The sequence below is a fragment of the Ambystoma mexicanum genome, chromosome 6p (genome assembly GCF_040938575.1).
Source record: "Ambystoma mexicanum isolate Mex_15411 chromosome 6p, UKY_AmexF1_1, whole genome shotgun sequence".
Classification (NCBI taxonomy): domain Eukaryota; kingdom Metazoa; phylum Chordata; class Amphibia; order Caudata; family Ambystomatidae; genus Ambystoma; species Ambystoma mexicanum.
The window spans coordinates 1,353,644,720-1,353,666,878 of NC_090935.1; the positions used below are offsets into that span (position 1 = coordinate 1,353,644,720).

Sequence of the window (22,159 nt, forward strand, 5' to 3'; positions counted from 1 at the left end):
CACAAATCTGTTCAGAGCACAGATACATTGCCACAAAACATTGCCAGCGTGCCATGTCCACCCAAAGCAGAGCTTGTTATATCGTTCAAATCCCGGTTGAAATGATTACCGTCTGTTTTTATTTTTGCAAAAAATGTTTCTATAAACTTTACAAATAAAGTATGCAATTTGTCTTTTGAAATCTATCCTCTCAGTCGTTTTCTTAAAAAAATATTACAATTATTACGATTGCTTTCACATTTCACAGTTTAGTCGAGCTACTGTGGGACCTTTGTTTGTTTTCGTGTTAATGACCAATGGGTTACAGTGTGTAAGAATATTTGAGTTTTGGCAGTTGCCTTGCAATAAAGTTCTGCAAAAAACTGAATATCTGCTTGTGCTACAAAAGGGATTAGACCTAGGCCACAAAACATTCTAGGCACGCAAGAAGTACTGACTGTGAAAACATGCCATGGGGTAGGAGGCCATGAGATAAGCAGAGGTGGGCCTATCACTCGACACATTTTGACTCATTTTATGTGTTACATCGACTATAATTTGGGAATAGGGGGCATTCTGTTGTTGGCAATTTTTCCCCTACAGCTCAGCAGCGCCACGAAAAACGAGCAGTAACAGCCTCCAATTCCCTGTGCCTGTGCTTCAAAATTCATGTTCTCATGGATGAGTTGACACGGGATCTTGCAAAGTAAGAATGTATGTTCATTTTGAGTGAAGGTCACCAGCTTTGAAGTTTTGCTTGGGAGCTGGGAGGCCCACGCGTCCCGTGCACAGTACAAGGTTCTATTGTTTTTTTACCTTGAGAGGCAGGTACCATTTCGAAAGGGATTGAATTGAAGGGGGGCTTTAATAACATTTCATATGATAAGGTTGCCCATTCCGAAACTGGACCTAGTTACATATAAATTCAGTTCATGAGAAATCGTTGACACGATCGGAGGAGTCTGCATTACGGTCTGCATTACGCCAAGAGAATGGAAATGCTGAATATAATGTAAGTTTCTCTTTAGAAGATTTCATACCAGAACTAGTCAAAATACGAATAGCTGACCGTTATTGGTGGGTGACATTGTACTTGTTCGTTCTGTTTGGCATATTGCAATGAAGTGCTAGTACAACCTTTGGTTGCTGGGCTATCTACCGGGCACATGGGCAGACCAGCATAGAGACGCATGTAGACCACCACTCGTTTCTCCCTGGTTCTACGCTAATAAATCATTACATTGTTTTTGCACCTCGAATTCTTGCCCTAGTTTACGCATTACGTTTAGAGCTCAACATTCTTGATCGCACTATCCTCTGAAGCAAATAGCAGAGTACTTTGATATTCCACGTTGTATTCTCTCGGTTCACATTGTGTCACCTCCGCGCTAATAAAGAAAATGATTAATTGTAATAAAGATCGTCTACTGATCTACTGAGACACATTTCGATTTGTATCTTTTGCAAATAGGTGCATCGTGCCGTTCTGTGATTGTCATCTATTCCAGACCCCGATCGATGGCTTCTTCAACCGCCAGCCGCAGCTACATGTCAATCACTGGATCTACTTAAGCCTCTTTTGGGACGACAGACAAGGTCCAATATGCCCATACGCGGTACCGGGGATTAGGAGCAACATAACAACCTTTACGGTGGTCTAGTGCCAATTTCATGCACTAGCTTTGCAATTCACCGAGCGACTGAAGTGCTTCATTTAGACAAAACAAACACCCTGTGTACCCAAAAGAAACAGCGCGTGACTCACGATAAACATTTGCGGATTTATAGAACGAGAGCAAAGAAAAAAAGTTCAATTTTCATTGATTATGTCAGACGCCGAATGTTATCGAAATATTTAATGTGAAATAAATGTACTTTACCAATTGTACAGTCTTGCTGTTTCCTTTTAAAGTACAGCTTCATATTCCTAATTGTGATGCGCTGCGCTGTGGGACGATGTGTGTTGTTTTCCGGGTTCCGCGTCTAGTCGCGTAGGTGACGACTGGGCGCGTTTGGCTACGCTGCCCAGTAACGTCACGGAGAGAGGAGGAGAATATCAATGATTTGGTGATGTCAGACTCAGGGGCGGGTGATATCATTTAGTGCCGCAAACGTAGGTCACCGAGGGCGATGCAGCAAGTGATAAGATTATCACAAGATGGCCGCGCCCTGCTGCCTGGTTTTGCTTGTGTTCAAAAGATGAAAACTCGGGTAAGGTGCATAGGAAATGTTTGTACGATCGATCGAATTATGGTTAAAAGCACATGGCCGAACCATAGGGAGAATAATATTTCTGACCAAACCATTCCTTTAAGACCCAGGGTCGAATAAAGTCCAGGCGTTTTCTCATAGTTAAAAATAATTTGTCTCTGTGTTTCAAATGATAGGTGGCCAAGGGAAGGGTATCAAGAAGGAGCTATGACCTACAGAACAGATCTCGACAGTTAGCCGGGATCTGCAAATGAAAGGAAATTGATTTTTTTTATTCAGAAACTCGATCTTGATCTTGAACTCTTAAATCATGTACTTCCCTGAGGTTTGTTGAACTACCAGCCACATAGGGGTCCCTCAATTTCTATCAATTGAGTGTATCCCACCCGTGGCACCATTTATGAAGGTATCATGAAGCAAGACACAGAGAACAGATTCACTTTGCTTAATAAAAGGATTTTTTGTCTTAATTGTCAGGATGGAGTAAGGCCTACCTTGCCCTAAGATAAGGTCGGATCTCCCTACCTAAAGAAACTAAAGTCTGTGTCAGTGAGTTCAACTCAAAAGTCTGTCTGTGTCCAAAACCTACACTTGCCCTCACAACTAAAGATGTACAATGTGTAGGGATGTCCACACTAAAAGAAACAGTGTTCAAAAAGCAGTTCTGAGCTTCTTCCAGCTCTGGCAGGGTTTCAGCTTCCCCAAGTTCTAAATAGTTCCAAACGGTCTTGGGGTTCCCTTCCCCAGGTTCACCACAGTTCCAAGAAGACTCTGGGTTCCCTTCCTCAAGTTCAACATAGTTTCAAGATATATCGGGGTTCCCTTCCCTAAGAAGGCAGCTCCTCCAACAGAACTACAGTCAGTTCCAATCTCTTGACTTTCAGTGATACTTCCAGTTTAACTTTTTGATCCCTTAGACTCTTTATTAGTTTACAACAGATGATTTCTTTCACTTCAGCACTTATTATACAACACAGCCTTTGTATCTTGGCTTTCCTTGGTTCTTTCCCGGGTAGGGGCTACTCGGTCTAGGCACAGTTGTCGGACCACATGTTCCACCCATTACAGGTCACACAACCGACAACACTTGGCACTTTGTGATGCTCTTGCTTTACCTTGTATCGTTCCAATAAAAAGAGGGTCACTCGGTCTTGGCGCAGTTGCTTAACCACACGGTTCCTCCATTATAGGTCACGCAACCGAAGACCCGTGATACTTGGTAATCAATTTGTGTATCTTCTCTGTCAACCTGTATCAAATGTCAACACTCAATGTCACTTTTCTTTAACAGTCTCCTGGTTTGGCCACCACGTGTTTTCTATTCCATGGATATCTCTGGGCTCACATTTGGTTCAGACTTTCCTTGATACAATTCGCATTTCAGACATTCTGTCAGGCCTTTTGCCCACACAGCCTCCCACACTAAACCTGTGTCAGTAATCAATATTTGCTGTAGTGTTTTCCCTGGCATTCTTTTGGCTTTTCCATAGCTTGTATTCAATTCACTCTGTGGTGTTCACCCTTTTCCATCACCTTGCTTTCACATTGTCCATTAAAGTTTATCAACTTGCCTTTCACATAATTCATAAGTGCTCATTACGGGCTTTCACTTTGTTCATAAATGCTTCTTGATGGTTTTCACTATGTTCATAACAGCACATTATTCGTTTTCCACTCATGCTGGATATTCAGATACTTTCCATATCTTCTCTTTAGTTAGGTATTCAATAAATGTTGTTGCATTTCAAGAAGTACTTTGCGGTTTGTTCGGTGTTCAATATTCTTTAATTCAGTCTCCAAACCCCACTTTTAGAAGTTTTAGTTCAATGGGTAATAGCATATGTCCAATTCCTGCCCCTGGAGCACCCAAGTATGAGCGTTCCCTTTCTCACACTCACCGTTGCTTGGCTTTTCCTCCAGGTGTTTTCCTTCTTTTCTCCTGATTCTACCTGCTCCCCAGATATGCGTTGGGAGCTCCAGTGAGCAACACTCACCACCTGTGAATCTCACTGCAGTGGCCCGCGGCAATTCAGAGTCTTCTGTGTTCTTCAGCTTCAGATGGGAACACGCAGCACAGGCGACTGGAGTGGCTCTGACCCTCTCACGGCCTGTTCGGGTAACACCAGCTCTCTCACCTCTCTGCAGTACACAGCGTCCTCTCCACTGGCCCCTCTCCAATCTGCTCCACACGTCGCAGCTGCGTCCTTCTCACCAGGCAGGTTCTTCCTTCCTCTCTGCTGGCCTCCCATTTTGTGCACCTGTGACACCCATTTTGTGCACCTGTGACCTCTCAATTGGTTGCAGGTGCAAGTCCTTTCCCTGACCACAGTTGCACCTATTAATGGGACATGCCTGCCCCTTGCAATGGATTTCCTCTATAGTCCTCTTTCTCGTCTCAGTCTAAAGTGGTGAAACTGAATAGAAGTGTGCATCACTCCTACTTGCCTCTTCCTCATCCCAGTCTTAAAGGCGTATGAGTGTGGGACTGTTGGTGTGTATGGAAGGGATAAAGACTGAACGACAGGGTGTATTATTCATGGTTGTTTACTCTCTGGTTTGGCCTGGATTTGATATGTCTTAGAATTAACAAAAGGAGTTTGAGGTGTGTTTACCTTGCCCATATAAAGAGCGGTCCTCCCAGTTGCTCTCATTATTGTCCTTTTATAATAATGGTATTTCCGAGGGTCATTTTGAAAGGAAGGAAAGGGGAGTGGTCGACAGTACCATATAAAAGCTTCCGGAACTGAGCTTCATTATGAAAAGGGCATGGGGAATACTGTGTCTCACTTAAGGACACCCTCCCTCCATTCCCCAAATCTACTATACCCAGGTGATCCTCCCTCGCATCTCCACCCCCAATGTTGGGATCGAAAAGCGATGGCCTTTCCCTGGCCACCTGAACATTGGATGTTGGGGAGAAGGAAGTGAGGATGCTCTCAGGTTTCTCAGAGCAGATATTCCCCTCCTCACTTCCTGCAAGCAAACACACAAAGGAGAGCCTTCCCTGACTTCATGGCACAAAGGGTCGGCGTGGAGGTAACACTTTTTCCAAGGTGTCGCAGAAGACATCAGTGAAATCAGCATACTTAGATGGTATGGCCTCTACATGCGAGAGGATGATGCCAGTTTGAGGGTGTCTAGAAGTCTCATTAATGCACTCTGAACTTGCTAATTCCGGTAAACAATATTTCATACAATGTTCTAAGCCCCAAAAACAGGTATTAGCTGCCCAATTAATATAGGGATTGTGAAGTTGCAGCCACGGTATCCTGAGAATAACCAGAAAATGGGTGAACCTGATAATGTCAAAGTGTATGTCTTCCTCATGTTTTGCTATGTTCATCTGCAAAAGTGAGGTATTTTTCCAAATAGGTCCTTAGGTCAACGGCGTACCATCAACACAGTCAATTGGAAATGCCACAGCCTTACTTTGATGGGGTATAGCGTGTTATAGAGCCCAGTGATCGTCTACAAAGTTCCCAGCAGTGCCAGAATCCATTAGGGCAGATATGGCCTTCCAAGTTCAAGACTTAAAACATAGTTCAACGTGGATAACAAACAAAACTGAAGAATGTCGAGCTTGTTTATCGACGTTCTCTTTGGGGAAAGAGGCCATTTTTTCACTAGGTGTCCTTTTGCACCACAATACATATATAGCCCAAGAGATCGTCTACCATTCCGTTCTTCCAGGGTAATTGATCCCTGAGCATTTCCCAGCTGCCTAGGTTCCACCCCATCAAGTGTTGCAGGCTTGTGAAATGAAGAAACAGTTTTTGATCTTATTCTTCTCTTCTACTGTCTTCGTTCTAGCAGGCGATAGTCCGGCTGAAGGACCATTGTAATAAGGTCTTGAAAGGAGGGAGGACGAGGGACTACAGCAAGTGCCTCTTTAAGGTATTCATGTAGGTCTCTCCTGAATAGTGCAAACCGGGCATCAACTGGCCAATTACATTCCTATGCAAGTTGTTTAAAGTGGGTAATTTAGCCCAAGAGAGGGAAATGACCTTGTTAGCAGTCAAGTATTTTCTTTTGAGCGGAGTTCAAGTCTTCCGATCATCCCTCGAAAGGTTGCTATGAAGAAGGTGTAGCGATCCAGCAATGGATTGACCGAAGTAACCAAGGGGGTATCCCATGCTAGGGCACTTCCAGGGAGATGCTTAATAACAAAACCCACCTTGGCATGGTCTGTGTTGAACAATAAGGGGTTGAACGTAAATTGAATGGTGCCAGCATTTAGAAATGTGTTTAATTTCTTGGGATCGCCTGTATACTTCCCACGAGATAGCTGGGTTAAAGGGCTTTCCATCACCACAGAATCTTGTGCTGTGATTAACTGTTGCAGCATTAAGTTCTCCTGTCTGAGGGCTTACACTGAACGGTCCCCAACAATTGGTCTTAGTCCATGGAGGGCGTGGAATCTTGAACAGGTAAACCTATGTGCCTTATTCTGTCAATGGCAGTGCTTACCAATGTCTTGGGGGGCTTTATTTTTCATTAATCCATTTTGTCCTTTGTTATTGCGCCTTTCACCATAATTATGGTCCCAACGTGCTTTTGGTTGTACACCGTCAGAGGAACCGGATAAAAATGTAGGAGAATTTGAAAAGTGCTATTATGTGTATGTGCATTTCAGCCATTAAAGTTATGGGACGGTGGCCAAGTCCCTGCTAATCACCCATGTCTTAATGGGGTGTGTATAGGTGCAGCTGAGGTATACTATGGACTAAAGGGGGGATTTTGTTTAAGGAGATGGAGAGTTATGTGGGAAGCTAAAGTTTGAATTCATGTCTTTAAAAGTAGCTTCATTCTTATGGCAGAGGTGATGTGCAATAGTGTTTGTGTTATATGTGAGTGCAGGGTATTGTGAAGGCATCATGAGTAAGACACAGACAACAGGTTCAAATTTGTTCTCAAAAACCTTTATTAACTTAAAAGTCAGGATGGAGTAAGGCCTAAACTGCCCTGTTATAAGGTGGAATTCTACCTAATGAAAACTAAAGATAGTCTGGGCCAGTCCAACTAAAATGTCTGTCTGTGTCCAAAACCTATACTTGCCCTCCAACTAATTGTATACAATGTGTAGGGATGTCCGCATCAAAATGAATAGTGGTCAAAATAAAGTTCGGAGCTTCTTCCCGCTCTTGGCTTGTAATCAGCTTCCCTTCCCCCAAGTAGATCAAAGTAGTTCATACAACACAGGGGTTCCCTTCCCTAAGAGTTAAAATCTTCCAGCTTTCAACAAAACATTTCCCAGCTCTTTTGGCATCAGTACTTTTCACTGTCATACATAGATAGTTCTGTTTTCTTAATGTTCAAATCACATAAGCAGCTGATGCAAAACACAAGCTTCTTTATGGATACTTTCCTTAGCTTCTCCATAAAGGGGAACACTCTGTCTAGGCGCAGTTGTTGGACCACACGGTCCACCCATTGCAGGTCACGCAACCAATGCCCCATCTTGACTGCTTTCCATCAACAATTGGCCACTGCATTCCTTTGACAGTGAAGCTTGGTTCACTCATCAGTGCCACACTCTTCTAACAGTGTTCCGTAGCTTGCTGGACCACCATGCACTTTGCTACCCTTGTTCTGTAGTGTTCTGAATCTTGCCAATCCAGGTTTCCTGCAGTTCCTTGAACTCTTTTAGCTTTGCCTAATACTTAGTTTCTCATCTCATACCCTTCTTGGTATTCTCTTGCCTTTTGCCCCTGCTTGGGTCTTAAACAATACATTCCGTGGTCGGCCACATGTACCACCTTTCTTTTACTCCACTCACAAGGGCTCATAACTTGCTTTTGCTCTGGGTAATTGTAATGGTTTATTTGTAAAGTGCTTATACATAAGTCAAGTGCTTCAAAGTGCTTCAAGGCAGGATGGGAACAAGGGAATACAGCCATTCTTAGGCCTTGAAGATTCCGAATGATCTAACAACAAAAACTAGCATACTAGGCCAGAGGCATATCTACTAGCGTAAGTGCGTGACAAAGAATGAAGGGAGAAGGGGTGGGGACAGGGAAAAGGACATACAGAACAGTAAACTACCGTACTAGGCCTGGCGACATTTAAGATTGATTGGTGGTTGGTCATCTAATGCGCCTATGCAGGAGTATTTCAGGCACAAGCAAGCTAGGCTGGGGAGACAGAGGGAGCACAGGACAGACAAGCTTGCTAGGCCTCGAACATTCAAGGTTGTGCAAGTGCACAGACGAGGGAGGGGCAGGGGGACAAGTGCACCCAGTCCAGCAGGGGCCTGGGTTAAGTGCAGAATGGCTGCCCCTCTCATGGAGCATATTGTAGTAGTGCCAAGCAGAGTGCAGAGGCCCGGAGGCAAGTGCAGGACTGGCGGGGGAGCCTGGGACCTGTGAGGCTTTGGAGGTGCACCAGGTGACAAGTCAGCGAACTGACAAGTTGGGGACGAGAAAGAAGGAGGGAATTCAAAAGTGGGTGGCATTCAAAAGGGCTTTTATTGTCTTTCAGTTTGCTCGGTATTCAAAAGTACTTGTTTCGGCATCCACAATTGCCTTTCTTATGTTCCCCTCTCAAAGGTTTCATAAATATATTGCAGATATGGACAAAACTGCCCTCTTGCCGTGTCCTGGTCCCCTTTCCTAGGTGGACTCACTGCATGTCTTTCAAGGCACGTCTGTGGGGTCCCAGGCAGACACAGTCTTGTTTTCCCTCTGGGCGTCTCGCTGTAGCAATGCGGTGCATTCCGTGGCTTCGCTCCCACAGTCGGCATGCTGTTTGTGGGTTTGGTTTCCCGGCATTAGTCCTCCAGCTGGTGACTGCCCCTTCCTCTCAGTTCACCCTGAACCTCTGCCTCCAGCTGCCTTGCTTTCAGCTGCTTTCCTTCTACATCCAGTCTTGGTTCTCCAGTGATTCTCATGCCACAGCGCTCTCTCTCTCTCCGCTCCTGTCAAGGAAGTTGCTTTGCCCTCTCTGCCTTCCTCTCTTGCTACCCCGTTGATCTCCATTAAGCTCTTTAAATATCCTGTGCTGAGGCTTGGGATCATTAGAGCTAGTCCGCTCACCTTGTAACAAGTCACATGTAGTCTGCATTAACTCCAGACTTCTCTTCTTCGTCCCAATATGAAAATGGTGTTTGGGGAAGTTTGTTTTAATAAAGGAAGTGTGTATAACTCTGTGTTGTCTCCTCCTCATCTCAGTATTGAGGTAGTGTTTCTGGGGGACATTTTGGGGGGGCGAAGAGGGGAAGGGCTTACAGTAGCCCACAAATGCTTGTGGGATAGAGGGTTTATTCTGAAAACGGAATGAGGATAGCATGTCTCGCCTAAGGACGTCCTCTCACCACTCTCCAAGTTCCCTCCACCCAGATGATCCTCCCTCAGATATCCACCCCCAGGGTCCAAAAGCGATGGCCTTTCCCTGGTTACCTGAGCGGAAGATCCAGCGGGAAAAGAAGTGAGGACGCCCTCAGGTTCCTCACATACCCTTCCCCTATGCAGGTTGAACCTAGATGTTGCACAGGGAACCCAGGAGAGAAAGTCGTCATTGCCCTGATCTTGACCCTTCCAGTGTTCCACTGTGAAACTATATGGCTGAAGGTCCAAGAACCATCACATGACTCTTGGGTTGGACTCTTTTCTTTGGCTGATCCACACTAAAGGAGAACGATCGGTAACTAACCTGAACTTGTGACCCAGCAGGTAATATTTGAGATGGAGTATGGCCCACTTGATTGCCAAGGCCTCAACCTCAATAACTGAATAATTCTTCTCCCTGGGAAATAACTTCCTACTGATGTAAAGTAGGGGGTGTTCTAGTTCGTCATGATATTGAAAGAGAACTGCTCCCAGTCCCATTAAAGAGGCATATGTTTGTAAAAATGAACTCTTTAGAGGTGTCAGCTACCTTTAAAATGGGGCTCTGACGAAGGGTCTGCTTTAATGTTGTATAACATATTTCATCTTTTTCATTCCACCTGATCTTTTGTGGCTCAGCGTTTTTCAGTTTGTCTGTGGGTCTGCATGTATTATAGTAGCCATCCCCACAAGGGGACCCCATTCAGAAGGTACGAGTATGTGGATTGACGGCCACAGAAAGCACAGAAAGTCTGCTTTAATCAGGAACCAAAGAGACCTCCATTGACTAGAGAGACCCTTTGATCCACAACAGACAGGAAGATGGGTGGGACCTCTGGTCATGACCTCATGCAAACAGGAGATTGTTGGTGGGGACCCAGGATTCGTTCATTACGTTTGTATTAGCCTACACCAATCCATATGGTCCATATGGCTTTAAAATGGGGCTGAGCCCCTCTTTTGGCAGATCATCTAAAGACTTTGCAAGGAGTAGGAAGAAAATATCAGCACTGAACTGAAGCGGAATTAAAAACCAAAGGTTTGCCCAAGGGAAATCCCCTGTGCCCAAGAAACAGAGAAGCCCAGAAATGTGACAAATTACTGCTTTCATTAATTCAAAAGCAGAGATAGGCACACAGATTTCTGCAGCGTCCAAATGCACTCTCAGTTCATTACAGGCTGGTAGCAATGTTTTATTCCACTGTTGCATCACAAACAAAAGTTACATTTCTGGACTTTACGCAAGATGGGATTGGGTGAACATTATAGACAGATTTACATTCTATAGCGAATAGATGATCTGATTGGCCTGGCCATATCGGGTAGCTCCACCTAGCACCACCTACAGGAGGCCAGTGTGAGCTTTCTCATCTTGGAAAATTTAACAGCATGTGAGCACAATGATGGGTGGAGAGAATGGCTCCAGGGTCCCTCCTGTTTCCCATCAAAGTTACCAATGTTACCACCTCTATGACTCCTCTGGCCCAGGGCAAGGACAATCCAGCATCCAGTTTCATGCTGTGTTACATTTTTGCATCTTGCCTTCGGTTTGATGGGAACAACAGTTTCTGCCTGCCTTGGATTAATGGGCCTTGTTCCCCAGGTCCAGATGACATGTGTAGGGACCTTAGAATTTTTGTTTCTCTGATTGCATGTATGAAGAATTTCAACTCCCAGCCCTTGCAGGTATTTTAACTTTTCTTTTGACTCGAAACACTCTTTCCCAGCGTCTTTAGCAAGATCGGGCACAGTAACTGCACTGCCAACTCTGCTTTGCGTCTCTCAGGGAAAACAGTGAGTCAGACCTCTCCCTGTGTTTTGAGCCTTTCCAATGTCTTCCATTCATTTCAATGCAGCTGTGGCTTCCATCATTGTTGTCATAGCTGTTCATGTTAGTGGCTTTTAGGTTTCTGCAAGCAATTCATGTGTGTTCTTTTGCAACTAGCTAATGCCTCTACATGTGTGTTCAGCCATGTCGCCTCTTCATGATTACTTTGGTGATGTCATCCAGTTATGGTCTGTGGGGCTGCTTCAGTGGTTGGCATCTGTCATCTTGGTGGTATGCTGGAGGGGTTGAGGCCCCCTCAATCATCCCCCTTCTGGTCCAGACAGACACCCTGAAATAAGCGTGGGTGATGGGCGTGAGGTGTGAGATATGTTTACACAAGTATGCCTACCATCTCTAGCACATACATTTCTGTCTCTTATCCAAATACATTTAGCCATACATCTTATATAAACATATAAACATTACATTTCAAATTATAAACATACCTTTGCGTATTTGTCTGACATATTTGCATTTTGTACACTTCGTAAAAAGGATACTTTTATTCAGAGGCGTTGCTAGGGGGAGGCTAAGGGGGCTATAGCCCCGGGTCTTTTGGTTGTAGCCCTGGATAGGAGCTCAGGAGCTACAACCAAAAGGCTAGCTAGCCCCAAGTCCCGACAGTCCCAACATTAGCAAAGTCCTGGATCTTTTCCAGACCTAACACTACCCCTGCTTTTATTCTCTTCTCGTTGCAGGCCACCTTCCGAGTGCCATGCTTCATCTGTGCCTCTTTACCTGTACAAAAAGACTCTCCTCATTGAAACTCCTCTACTTCTCATTCACTATCTGTCTGTTACTCACCTGTGACTTCTTCTTTTACCCTAGAGATCAATAGGGAACCTCCCACACACCTTTCACTTCCCCCAGTACGTACCTGCCATCCCTATTCACCTACCCCTCACTTCTAAAAGTACCTACTTCCTCAAGTGTTGCCCCTTCTGGTTACACTGTTATTCTACACGAACGATACTACATAAGAGAAGGACATGCCTACCTTTATGACACATCCAGGGTCCATTAAAAATATACAAAATGTTATATTACTTACTTTGATATGCTGTTTTTTTACTGGCAGGGGTGTTCCTATGTGGTTTGGGGTTGAAAGACCTAATCAGAAATGTTTGAGGGAGAAAAGACTGAAGATTATTTTTTCGAAATAATCTTCGTCTTTTCTCCCCTGAACATTACTGACTTGCCCAAACCCCTACCCACACCCCCACCCACACCCCTACCCACGCCCCCACCCCTCTACTTAACTTACATTCTGTCTCGCTGTGTCCCTGCAACACCTGTTCCCTTTCACTTCCGTGATCGTGAACCGGCGCTGCCGGGTCCTTTCCTTTTATTTTTTTTTGTTTTGTTTTGGGACAGCTGCAAGGGTGTCCCCCGCAAACCCTGCTCACAATACAGTGAGCAAGGGTGTGGGGGACACCCCCACAGCCTTTTAAAAAAGTTTGGATTTTCCCCCGCAGTCCCCAGTAGCAAATGTGTGATTTGGTTGACCCTTTCGGTCGTCTGATTCTTTGAGCGGCCGAAATTTCTCCAAATCACGCATCCAGTCTTTTTTATTCGGTTATTTTGGCCAAAACCTTCATATGTTGCACATCATGCTTCCCCTGCAGCCTCTCCTTCCTGGCCTTTGTCCTGTGTCCATTTAAACACCTAATTTTCGTTACCCCATCTGTTGCGGAAATATTGTCTGGCATCGTCAAAGGAATGCAGTGGCCAATTGTTGATCGAAAACTGAAAACAACAAATAAACTGGGATACCTCTATGTTTCCCCCTAGTTTGTGCACTGTGCCCTCTCTTCCCACGCCTTCAACTTTGTTCCCCTCAATGTGTGACCAATGTGTGTTCTATCAGCTCGCAGCATGATTAACTTTGATGTCAAATTCTCCTTCTTCCTGTTTTTTAGTTTTATTTTAAATACTCATTCACTTGGTATTAACACACCTCCAGCTATCAAAAGAGTCAGCATGCCTCTTCATCAATAGCTGTCTCCATTCCTTACTTCACTCCCTCATTCTTATCCTGTGTGAAGTCACTCTGCCCCCACTCTCACCATCGCAACTCTTGAGCTCTCTCGTAGTTGTTTTTCAATTTTTCCTTCTCTGTCTGTGCCTTTCATCTGAACAATACTCCTGTTAGTACCCGTGAAAATCTGCCCTTTGTCCCTGCCAGTCATGATGGCTGCGTGTGTATATCATGTGGAACTATTTCCCATTCTAATAGCGCGCTCCTGTGTCTCCTCTAGCCATAGAATGCTGACACACATTGTGTAAAAAAGGTCATGCCCTGCTAGAACGGGGTCCCCCCTTCAATGCTATTATACCCCTTGTCTTTTGTGTTTATCTGCATTGCCTTGGTGCCTGCAGTGGACGCAAATTGTCTGATCTGGGTTCAACTTGTGGCGCATTGTGTCTGCCACTGTGTGATCCTGGGCGTACTGTTCATGTGGTTATGCACTGTATTGTGAAGGGTGGGTTGCCCCCCCCCCCCTGACCCCCCACTTGAGTCTTGCTAATTACCCTTCCCTTGTCTTTTGTTTTTTCCCCCTGCATGTTTGAAAAATATGTCCTAATCTCATGCCCGCGTTCTCTCCACACCCCCCCCCCCCGTTATCATTGCTTGCACAGCTGAACTATGTGCGTTTATATCCGGGGTTTCCTACTTCCCATAATTATATCTGTCTGTATCATTGTGGCCCTATCACAACCCTTGAAGCCATTCCAGCTTCTCTCCACGTGTGTGGGGAAACATTGAGCAAGCATCTTCCTTTGCCAAATCGTCTTACAATGCAACAAACTCCAAATGTGGTTTCCCTTCATAAATCAGGACGGCCTCTCCCCTCTGTGTCACTCTCTTTCCCTACAAAGTATCCCACGTATTGCTAATGAAACTACTCTCAAGGGCAAAATTAAATATATAACAAAATATTCTCTAATTTGTCTCTATGTAGTGCTCAAATGGAATGCTTGAAAAATACCTGGTGCTGTGAGAATTTGAAGACAACAGATCTATTGTGCCTTGACAACTGAAAAGGCTGCTAGTGTGACTGAACAAATTGTTTGTTAAACCAGAGGATATGCTTGCCCCATATAACCTCAGAACACTAATCCATTTTCCATTATCCATACATACCCATTTACAATATCCTCTTAACCTACTCTATTCATTGTGCTCTCCTTATTAAAAAAAAAAACAACCTTAAATTAATTCAAGTAAAATAGCCACTCTAATCATCCCTACTGTGAGAAACCAGAAGCTGTCTCACCCGCTGGTCCCCGGGGATCTGTCATCCAGGTGTCCAGGACACGGCCGTTGCTTTTGGATCCAGTTCCTGGGGTGGACCAGTGTGGGAGGATCACCTGGATGAGGGGTCTTCTGGGAGTGGAAGTGGGACACTGCATGGTGAGATGCGGTATCCATCCCCATAACACCTTTATCCCATCCTACCAGGTAGGACACTTAGGAACTTGTTGTATAGTACTTGTAAGTGTATGTGGAAATCTATGATTTCATGTGGAATGTTATGTTGTGGATGTGAGAATGTTGTGGTGCGTGTTGCAAGCCCAGGCAGTTAGAGAGTCCCTACCTGAGTGATGGGTGCCAGTGTTATTGTTCTAAGTAACTTGTGTATGTAACTGCAACTTAAGAAGACGTGAATAAACTTGAAGTAACCTACAAGAAGCCTAAGAGGTCACTTCATTACATTGGCGACAAGCTGGTCAAAAGAAGAACCTACGCGCGAGAAAAGAAGAGTTAAATCTGCTGCGGGGGGGGGGTGCAGAAAGAAGAAGGAAGAGAACACACTGCCCCACACAAGTAAGACCCATCACCCAGGGCTGATAAGAGGGAGGACTTTAAGCCCGGCAGACCAAGAGTGGAAAGGACAGGGGGAAGAAGACTCCAACAGACACTCAGGGCGATTTAAAGCGAAGAGTGTCTCATAGGAGACAAATAAAGAGTCTGTACCAGGGAAGAAAAAGAAAGGGACTGCGTCTTAGTACCCCAGATAAGACGTAAATAAGAATCCAGTCCTGGGCAAAAAAGGGAAGGAGTGCTGGAGTTTGAGGAGGCTGGTGAAGGATTGGTGTCAAATGCCCAAATGGCCTTACAGGAACCGTAAAGCGGTCTTCAATGAGAAAATGTGGTAGTGGCATGCGGAGAGTGAATGGAGAAAATGATACGTGTTATCTCCAGAAGTGCAAGTTGTGCTATGGGCATTTATGGGTTAGTAAGAGATCTGCAGTAGCTTGGCCATTCTGTGTCCGTTGAGCAGCTGGAGCTCTGCTGTGCTGTGCTGTGGTGCTGTGACTGGTGACGTCCCTAGCGAGCAGAGGGAGGGAGATAGCGAGAGGTAGAATGCCATCAAGAACACTGACGTAAGGAGGCTGCGCGAATTCCTAGTGTTGTCGGCACAGCGGTCGAGGAAAGGACCTGTGGTGCTTGAAGCGTGATGATGTCACATGCTGTCATCCGGAACAGACTCTGTGTAGCAGATCAGCCAGCGATGTTCGTTGGAGTAGCAGCTCGTGTGGTGAGCAAAGAAGAAGGAACAAGAAGCGTGCACTGGTAATTGGTATCCGGAGCTTGTAAAAAGAAAGAAAAAGAAAAAAAAAATGTGCCGACACAGTCGTAATGATCCTGGACCAAGGGACGTGAAGAAGAAGCAGCTTCAAAGGGCAATTAAGCTATAAAAGCTGTGCAATACGGTGAAGCCATACAGTGCAACTTGCTTTGCGTCCAATAAGGCACGGTTCGATATGAGTTTAAGTAAGGAAGCATTTGAGACTTGGTAAGTCATGGATTACAATGGAAGGCAAATGCAGAGGACAATCACACTTTGGCAATAATAACAGAGAAGTTCAGAAAAGTGCCAGATCTCGTATTTTATTGTGCCGCATTTAAAGGTAAAAAAAGGGATGAATAAGAAGTCGCATCATGTGTTGAATGCCGATGTATGTGCTGATGTGCAGGAATATTTGTAGAATCAGCCATGCATGTAGTGTGGGGATGGATAGTGATGGTAGTGGCTGAGCGGCATGATAGAGGAGTGGTGATGGCTATGTTTATCTGCAGTGGAGACTATATGCTTTTGAGGATTTGCAGCATGTAGTTGCGATAACGCAACATGGACTTTTAGGACTTTAACTGGTCGCACATAAAATGCTGCATTGAGTGATATGTGAGTGGACCTTTAGGTAAAATGAGATCCCAGTTAAAAAGTTGTGCAGAGGTGTGTGTGGTTGTTGTCAGAGATGACCATAGGTATAACCAAATTTTGAGGCTTTGCAGCTGTAGGAGGTTTTAATGCAAGATGTACTTTTAGACTTTTAAACTTTGAAAAATGTTGGCAAGTTTTCACATACTGTAATGTATGTACTACAAACGTCAGAGTGGTGTGTGTGAGTCACGCCAGGTCAGTAAGAGTGGTGTGTCTGAGTCACTCCAGGCCCGTAAGAGTGGTGTTAGTGTGAGTGGTGTGTGTGAGTCGTGCCAGTTCAGTAAGAGTGGTGTATGTGAGTCAAGCTAGGTTAGTCTGAGTTGCATGTGTGAGTCATGACAGATCAGCAAGAGTGGTGTCTGTGTAGTCACGCCAGGTCAGTAAGAGTGGTGTCTGTGTGAGTCACACCAGGTCAGTAAGAGTGGTGTGTGTGTGAGTCACGTCAGGTTAGTCTGAATTGCTTGTGTGAGTCACGCCAGGTCAGTGAGAGTGGTGTGTATGAGTCACCCCAGGTCAGTAAGAGTGGTGCGTGTGAGTCACGCAGGTTAGTAAGAGTGGTGTATGTTAGTAACACCAGGTCAGTAAGAGTGGTGTGTGTGAGTCGCACCAGGTTCTGCGTTGTTATGGAGATAGAGTTTGAGTAGAGAGGGAGGGACACCTTTGGGGTTGAGGAACCTAAGTTAAAGGGGAGGAGGGACGCCTCTGTTTGTCTACTCTTTAAACAAGGCATTGTGTATGTTGGGTAAGTGTGATTCAGTATGGATGGGAGATGTGTTGTGATGTGCCCCTGTGTGTGTGCGTTTTGGATTTGTAAGGAAGGGAGATGTGTTGTATAGTGCTTGTAAGTGTATGTGGAAGTCTGTGATGTCATTTGGAATGCTATGGTGTGGATGTGAGAATGTTGTGATGAGGGTTGCAAGCATGGGCAGTTAGAGAGTCCCTGCCTGGGTGATCGGTGCCAGTGTTATTGTTCTAAGTAACTTGTGTATGTAACTGCAACTTAAGAAGACGTGAATAAACTTGAAGTAACCTACAAGAAGCCTAAGAGGTCACTTCATTACATTGGCGACAAGCTGGTCAAAAGAAGAACCTACCCGCGAAAAAAAAGAGTTACATCTGCTGCGGAGGGGTGCAGAAAGAAGAAGGACGAGAACACATTGCCCCCACACAAGTAAGACGCATCACCCAGGGCTGATAAGAGGGAGGACTTTAAGCCCCGCAGACCAAGAGTGCACAGGACAGGGGGAAGAAGACTCCAACAGACACTCAGGGCGATTTAAAGTGAAGAGTGTCTCATAGGAGACAAATAAAGAGTCTGTCCCAGGGAAGATAAAGAAAGGAACTGCGTCATAGTGACGCAGATAAGAATCCAGTCCTGGGTAAAAAAGGGAAGGAGTGCTGGAGTTTGAGGAGGGTGGTGAAGGATTGGTGTCAAATGCCCAAATGGCCTTAGAGGAACGGTAAAGCAGCCTTTAATGATAAAAATGTGGTAGTGGCATGCGGAGAGTGAATGGAGAAAATGATACGTGTTATCTCCAGAAGTGCAAGTTGTGCTATGGGCATTTATGGGTTAGTAAGAGATCTGCAGTAGCTTGGCCATTCTGTGTCCGTTGAGCAGCTGGAGCTCTGCTGTGCTGTGCTGTGGTGCTGTGACTGGTGACGTCCCTAGCGAGCAGAGGGAGGGAGATAGCGAGAGGTAGAATGCCATCAAGAACACTGACGTAAGGAGGCTGCGCGAATTCCTAGTGTTGTCGGCACAGCGGTCGAGGAAAGGACCTGTGGTGCTTGAAGCGTGATGATGTCACATGCTGTCATCCGGAACAGACTCTGTGTAGCAGATCAGCCAGCGATGTTCGTTGGAGTAGCAGCTCGTGTGGCGAGCAAAGAAGAAGGAACAAGAAGCGTGCACTGGTAATTGGTATCCGGAGCTTGTAAAAAGAAAGAAAAAGAAAAAAAAAATGTGCCGACACAGTCGTAATGATCTTGGACCAAGGGACGTGAAGAAGAAGCAGCTTCAAAGGGCAATTAAGCTATAAAAGCTGTGCAATACGGTGAAGCCATACAGTGCAACTTGCTTTGCGTCCAATAAGGCACGGTTCGATATGAGTTTAAGTAAGGAAGCATTTGAGACTTGGTAAGTCATGGATTACAATGGAAGGCAAATGCAGAGGACAATCACACTTTGGCAATAATAACAGAGAAGTTCAGAAAAGTGCCAGATCTCGTATTTTATTGTGCCGCATTTAAAAGGTAAAAAAAGGGATGAATAAGAAGTCGCATCATGTGTTGAATGCCGATGTATGTGCTGATGTGCAGGAATATTTGTAGAGTCAGCCATGCATATAGTGTGGGGATGGATAGTGATGGTAGTGGCTGAGCGGCATGATAGAGGAGTGGTGATGGCTATGTTTTAGGACTTTAACTGGTCGCACATAAAATGCTGCATTGAGTGATAAGTGAGTGGACTTTTAGGTAAAATCAGATCCCAGTTATAAAGTTGTGCAGAGGTGTGTGTGGTTGGTGTCAGAGATGACCATAGGTATAACCAAATTTTGAGGCTTTGCAGCTGTAGGAGGTTTTAATGCAAGATGTACTTTTAGACTTTTAAACTTTCAAAAATGTTGTCACATACTGTAATGTGTGTACTACAAATGTCAGAGTGGTGTGTGTGAGTCACGCCAGGTCAGTAAGAGAGGTGTGTCTGAGTCACTCCAGGTCAGTAAGAGTGGTGTTAGTCTGAGTGGTGTGTGTGAGTCGTGCCAGTTCAGTAAGAGTGGTGTATGTGAGTCACGCTAGGTTAGTCTGAGTTGCATGTGTGAGTCATGACAGATCAGCAAGAGTGGTGTCTGTGTAGTCATGCCAGGTCAGTAAAAGTGGTGTCTGTGAGTCACACCAGGTCAGTAAGAGTGGTGTGTGTGAGTCACGCCAGATTCGTAAGAGTGATGTTAGCCTGAGTGGTGTGTGTGAGTCGCGCCAGGTCAGTAAGAGTGGTGTGTGTGAGTCACGTCAGGTTAGTCTGAGTTGCGTGTGTGAGTCACGCCAGGTCAGTGAGAGTGGTGTGTGTGAGTCACGCCAGGTCAGTAAGAGTGGTGTGTATGAGTCACCCCAGGTCAGTAAGAGTGGTGTGTGTGAGTCACGCCAAGTTAGTAAGAGTGGTGTGTGTGTGTCATGCCAGGTCAGTAAGAGTGGTGTGTGTGTGAGTCACGCAGGTTAGTAAAAGTGGTGTGTGTGAGTCACACCAGGTCAGTAAGAGTGGTGTGTTTGAGTCACACCAGATTCTGCGTTGTTATGGAGATAGAGTTTGGGTAGAGAGGAGGGACACCTTTGGGGTTGTGGAACCTAAGTTAAAGGGGGGGAGGGACACCTCTTTTGTCTACTCTTTAAACAAGGCATTGTGTACGTTGGGTAAGTGTAGTGATTCAGTATGGATGGGAGATGTGTTGTGATGTGCCCCTGTGTGTGTGCGTTTTGTATTTGTAAGGAAGGGAGATGTGTTGTATAGTGCTTGTAAGTGTATGTGGAAGTCTGTGATGTCATGTGGAATGCTATGGTGTGGATGTGAGAATGTTGTGATGAGGGTTGCAAGCACGGGCAGTTAGAGAGTCCCTGCCTGGGTGATGGCGAACAGTGTTATTGTTCTAAGTAACCTATGTAGACGTGAATAAACTTGAAGTAACCTACAAGAAGCCTAAGAGATCACTTCATTACAGAACTCAACCCCCGCCCTTTCCTAACACAAACACTTTCTCGCAGACAACTTACTGGGACAGAAAACGGACTAAACACGAGCCGTATACCTGACATTTCCCAACACAAGGGTCAGGCAGACTCAGGCAATTACTGATAATTACAGGTTGTTTGTAATTACACACATCTGACTTCCATCACACTTCCTGACCCGGATAAAAGGCAGAGCACAAAAGCACACTCTGAGCAAGGCAAAACACATGAGGAAATTGCAGTTCCGAGATGGTAGTTTAATACGTGGAGAAAGACGGTAAGATCAGGAAGGGTTGCAAGGAGGGAATTGGCCTTGGCCTCTTCGGATGAAAACCGTTACTTTCAGAAGTCCTCAAGAATAAGAAATATAAGACTGGGAATTAAAGCTGAAGAAAGGTGCATTGTGTGTCGAAGGTGCCCAGGGCTCTCCTGCATCGATAGCTGAGACTGGACGGAGCGATTGCCGCTGTGGTACTGTCCTTGGCTCCTACAACAAAGCAGCGCCGGTGAAGTCAGCACAGCCGGTGAGTCGGGGTGACTGATAGCAGACCGATCTGTGTTAGAATCAAGGTTGCAAGCAGCAACATTGTATGAAGAAATCTGCAAAGAACAGAGTGTGAGGCGTATTTGATGATCGTTGCAAATATAATTGAATATCCATAGACGAATAGAGGCAGTTAATTGCGAATTTGGCGAATTCTACACAGGGCACTAAAGACTCAGAGAATATAAGAGGTTGATGGATGATAAAGAAGGGAGGTGGAGGAACTATTTGTGGCAATGTAGGCTGGGGCAAGGGAGGAGGGAGTTAGGGGGAAGAGGGATGCAGACATCCAAGAATTGACATGTGATACTAAGTATATATTTATTCAAGTCTGTAAATTATTATGGTTCTGTTTAAAAAGGAAAAAAAAATTGGCTAAAAAAAAACCAAACGCACTGTTTCCCATAGTTTTACCCATTTTCTTTTACTCTCATTCCATAGGTCCTGCAGGGATTCATCCAAGCCATATCCTTATGAGTATAGTCACAATGGGGAAGTTTGACCCATATGAAGTTGTTAAAAATCTCTAGCAGTACGTATCCAAAAGTATTTGAATAAATAGCGAGAACTATCACTGCACTTGTATTTACTGCACACTATTTTCTTGATCAAGCTCATTAGATCATCCTCTTCAGTTACCTCTTTTGACCTCATACAGCTTATTTTATGTGTTTCTCTGACAAAATAAAGGTGTTGAACCATAATTGAATATCCAAGGAGTGAATGAACTTTTGAAACCAAGATAGACACCATATAAAGCGTGGTCCTGCACCACATGGGTGCTCATTCGAAGGTTTTGTTAGGTATCCAACTGAAAAATTGTGAATTGTGAAATCGAAGTGGTCCTGCAACGAGTCAAGCTAAACCCTGTGCACATTCCAAAGTGTTCGATAGCTAATACGAACTGCAATTGGTCCGAGACCTGCTGAGGGAGACTAATTGTGTAAAACGGATCTGAGCCCGGCTGAGGGGGATCTGGGGTGAACCGTGAGTCACCCGAATTAAGATATTCTATGAGCATTGGAGAAATGGATCTGAGCCTGGAAAAGGGGGATCCAAACTAAAGATTGTGGTATGAAAAGGATCTGAGCCCGGCTGGGGGTTCCAGATTGAAGAGTGACTCACCTGACTTGAGAATTCATAAAGGAGCATTTTGTTTGTTTTGGTACATCAGGCCCCCTGAATCAAGAGACTTTGATAACTTAAGAGACTTGGGCACCGTTAAGACGGATTTCTGAACTCTGTCCTGGCGGCGCAGAAGTTCAGAAGGCCAACCTAATTACTTGGAACAGGGTAACCTCTGGACAAGCCAGACCAATCAGGG

At 45.0% G+C, this 22,159-nt stretch overlaps 1 protein-coding gene across 1 annotated transcript in view; it reads left to right on the forward strand.

The window, feature by feature from the left end:
- Nucleotides 1-18,683: 18,683 nt before the first annotated feature.
- The window catches only part of TTC39B (tetratricopeptide repeat domain 39B), a 906,668-nt gene continuing 903,192 nt past the window's right edge, over nucleotides 18,684-22,159 (forward strand). The window contains exon 1 of the mRNA XM_069626054.1: nucleotides 18,684-18,705. The gene's annotated coding sequence lies outside the window, so the exon portion shown is untranslated. The remainder of the gene's footprint in view (nucleotides 18,706-22,159) is intronic.